The sequence below is a fragment of the Papaver somniferum genome, chromosome 9 (assembly GCF_003573695.1).
Source record: "Papaver somniferum cultivar HN1 chromosome 9, ASM357369v1, whole genome shotgun sequence".
NCBI lineage: Eukaryota > Viridiplantae > Streptophyta > Magnoliopsida > Ranunculales > Papaveraceae > Papaver > Papaver somniferum.
The window spans coordinates 175,762,658-175,767,118 of NC_039366.1; the positions used below are offsets into that span (position 1 = coordinate 175,762,658).

The 4,461-nt window shown below is 36.8% G+C and overlaps 1 long non-coding RNA gene across 1 annotated transcript; it reads left to right on the top strand.

Annotated features, from left to right (window-relative positions):
- The first annotated feature begins 1,709 nt into the window (after positions 1–1,709).
- LOC113313140 lies at positions 1,710–4,012 on the top strand. The gene is made up of 2 exons (XR_003341734.1): positions 1,710–2,369; positions 3,475–4,012. It is a non-coding gene; the product is annotated as an uncharacterized LOC113313140 (long non-coding RNA).
- The last annotated feature ends 449 nt before the right edge of the window (positions 4,013–4,461 follow it).

Here is a 4,461-nt window from a genome sequence, read left to right on the forward strand (position 1 = left end):
GAAATGATGCTTTCTTTTTGCACTTGTTGTTGCAAGTGTTTAGACATGTGTTGTAATCTTCTGATCCTTGCTTCTTTTGCCACTGAGTCCGCTGCTGCATTGTGATCTTTGTTTATAAATTTTACCTTAGCTTGTGGTAATTTGCATAGAATAGAAGTAGCTTCTTTTATAGTATTCTCTGTTTCCCAAGAAAACATCTGCTCTTTTTTTGTTGATGTAATCCGCCAACACTTTACAATATGTAGTAATAAAGACGCTAGAAAGTATATTATCTTCTAGCCATTTTAAAGCATTTAAGAGAGATTTTTCTTCTACATGCAAAGCCGAAGACGCCGAATCTGAACATGCAGAAAGATGCATAAAAGTTTCTTGTTCGACCGAGTATAGAATGAAGGCATAACCCATGGATAAGTTCTCTTTTTTAAACGAAGCATCTGTAAAAATTATCCAGTCCGCTTTGAAGTTGTTCCAAGCAGGTTTAGTTGCTTTCTTTTTCTGGATATCATTATTATTTTTCTTTTTATTGTACAATTGAGACTAGATGAAGTTCTTAATATGATGAATGTACGATTGAGACTAGATGAAGTTTTTAATCTGTTGAATCAATGAATATGGATCTGGGTTGATATTCCTAAAAACCACTTCACATTTATATTTCCATATAAACCACAGACTCAATTATAAAAGGGGTTGAAATATGGATATCAAATCCTAAACAAGATACTCCTATCCCATAGTAAGATGCACCTTCATGCTTATTTCGCTTAAATACAATTAAACTATGGATATATTTCCGATATACACCCATTTGATAACCTGTTTACAAAACTACACCCGTTTTTCTGGATATTTCTAAAATACACCCACCGTCCACGAAAACGTTAGTACACAGTATATAAATATCTTGTCGTTCATTATCAAATGAAAAGGATGGTATAAATTTATCTAACTTCCAAAATTACGGATGTACCCATAAATCAAAACAATATGCTAAGAAGAAGATGAGATTTCTCTTTTCGGTCTCTTCCGTTGGTCTCGTGTCAAGAGAAAATTGGATAATTAGGAATTGAGTTCATCGCCATACTGCAATAACAGTGTCATATCTGCAGTCACCCATCTATCAATTTCTTCCGGTTCTTCTCAGCTTGTATCCATGTCTTTAACTCTACGCAAACACCCATCGATCCATACAACTTCTTAACCACCAACAACTGCATCACCTCTCTAATATCCAAGCAAATCATCCTTCACAATCTCACAAACCAATTAAATCAATTTAACCATATCCCCTTCTTTAATTGCTTTATGCCCTTCAAAGTCCCATTTATTCAAACCCTAAAAATTCCCATTTGATTCAAACCCGGTTTAAATGAGGTTTTTCTGACTTTTTCATGTGTTGACAGCTGTACGACAGCTGCAAACATAACGACCGTTTGCCGTTTTATTCAAAAAACTGACGGAATTTCTTATCAGGTGTATTTTAGAAATATTATAAAAAATGGGTGTATGTTAGAAAACACATTACAAACAGGAGTATATCGGAAAAAAACCCCTTAAACTATAGCGAAGTGAAGTGCTCAACCATAATTCATGACCTAACCTCGTTTCCACCGTTCACTTTAATTTTACCCTAAAACACGAAGTATGGCGGAGGTTATTTTTGGAACCTAAATAAAGATTATTAGGGCTTACTATCTAAAGGGAGAGGCGGTCGCTCGAATATAAAAAGGGGGAAACGACCTAACTTCGAAATCATCTACTTGATCTTATCTGAGCAGAAAGGAGCCGCTGCTAACTTCTCAATGGCGACAATCTCACTAGTTTTGACCGAAATCCGAGTGTCCTGTTAAGATGTTGCCCGCCTGTGTCTTCGCAGGTGCTCTGGTAGCGTTTTCTCCGGCCTCCGTTTTGAGCTTCTCTAATGGGTGCCTTGAGATCTTCTGTGTTGCTTCGCTGCGATGAAGACTGCCTGCGGTCAGAGTCCCATAATCTACACTGTTAGAGGGACTATGATGGACTCGCGGGCTCCCCCCATTCTACTATTAGTTTTTTGTTTTTTCGATTACTTTTTTTTTGTTTTTTCGATTCTGTTTTTTTGTTTTAAAGAAATTTGTTTTCCTTTAATCTTGTGTTTAGGTTGGTTTTCTAGCTTACTTTGCAAAGTTTATTACTTATTCTTTTAATTTTCACATACGACCGTTTTTTCTGTTCTATGTTATATGGATCGAGATGCGCAGTTTTGTTTTTTTAGTAAAGATTCTGTTGATGAGTATTGTTTGAGTGATTGTTAGCAGGTATATTGTTGGTTTAGTTCTTTGCGCGTTGATTGTGCCAACAGAAACCCTATGACCTAATTTTTTAAGCTAATGGTATGTTCCCCTTTCTATTGATACCTTTATAAGAGTATTGTTTCTGATTCACTTCAATGTACTATTCTGTAAATTTTTTGATATGATATCATGTTGTAATGGGTTGTAATGATGCTTGGGGTTAATATGTTAGTATAAGCTCTGTTTAGCTATAATCTTTATTTAAAAACAATTGCAAACTACGGTTGATGGCAGTATTTATGTTCCTTGTGGTAAAAGGATTCTCGTTCAGAGTTCCCAAAGTAAGATGGTGAATTTTTCAAATCCACTTTTATATCACAGTTTATATCACAGAATGTTTTTTTTTCCGGTTCTATAGAATTTAATAAACCACTTCTGTGAAAACAGTATATCTCATTTTGTTGAATAGACATCCCCAGTATTAGAATGATGGTTATAAATTTCGCTTGTTGTTACAATCTCATCTAAAACTTGATTGTAGGCTGAGATTCTAAACATGTGGGTCTTCGAGTCTCACGTACCCCCACATGCTTAGCATATCAGCCCTATAATCATGTGGTTGATGTTGGGTAATTGTAGTAGGTCTAGGGTTGAAGCTTTTCTCTCTTTGGTGTTCATTCATTTCAAACCCCTTCTCATGAATGTCTGAAATTGCACACGTACATGGCTCTGTATGCTTGGGTTGCATGATGCCATTCTTTAATCGTGCAAATAGTAACACGGGGACCCGCTTTGCTGCTTAAGCTAAAATGTGTTTTTGCTGCCTGTAATGACCCAACATCTTAACACGAACGTGACAATCTGATATATTTCTTGCGAACTTGACAATCTGATATATTTCTTTGCATTTACCCTCAAGATGTCAGTATATGGTATGTCAGTATATAGTATGTTTGGGGGTATTCCTGCCTTTTCAATTCCTATTCTTAAAGAATTTACTAGGTGTGGTGATGACACTATTGTGGACTAGAGTTTCTGATTGGGGCTTGGGTTGCTATATCTAATTTGTGGCCATTCTGATTCATGGCCTTTTCAGTACCATGTTATCCGGGAAACTCCACATACATCTGAAACCTTATCTGGAAACTCCAAATCAGGGTTTTGTTTAGGTTTTGCAAATTGAAATTACTTTACTATGTTTCAGTTTCAGGGGCGTCGGTTAAACACATGCAAACCTCAAATCTCAAATCAGGTGGCCTTTTCAGTACCATGTTATCCGGGAAACTCCACATACATCTGAAACCTTATCTGGAAACTCCAGATCAGGGTTTTGTTTAGATTTTGCAAATTGAAATTACTTTACTATGTTTCAGTTTCAGGGGTGTCGGTTAAACACATGCAAATCTCAAATCAGGGTTATGTTTAGATTTTACAAATTGAAATTACTTTACTATGTTTCAGGGTTGTGGATTAAACACATGCAACAAAGGTCTAAGTCCATTATGAGGAATTATACCTATGATTTGATTAGAAATGCTAGGATTGACCCCGAGGGCAATGGGGATTGGAGTTCGGACACTTGCCAGAAGCTTTTCAGAAAGCATGTAGTCATTTATTTTCATTTTGTTTGAAATGTGATTCTTGATATTCACTATATGCAGTTGTTGCTGTTAAAACAGTAGACACTTGAACAGTAATTTTTATGAAAAATATTGCAAATGTAAGTTCTGTTTTGTTTATAATTGTTCTCTCAAGGTAACTGTTTTGCAAATGCAAGTCCCATGGGCAAAGCATGTTTGCCACTTTTGCACCCATATGACAATATGCCACTTAGCCTTGCCACTTTTGCACCCACTATAGGTATGATTATATGCCACTTAGCCGGGTGAGGCGCAGTTTCTAACGGGGTGGTCTCCATCACTAGATTGAAATACTGATGCGGCTGGGGTAAATGCGTCATTGATATTTATCATGTCAATGCCGCCTCCATCATATGGTGCCCTCTGAGTGCGAGTGTCTTCCACTAAATTTAGAGTAGAATGATGACTTTACGACTTCCACGACTGCTACCACCGGGGTTTAAACTCATGCCATCATACCTATGCCATCATAACTTGTTCATACATGTATCGTCCCGACGTGAACCTGTGTCACCACGACTTAAACCCATGCAATCATAACTTAACCTGCT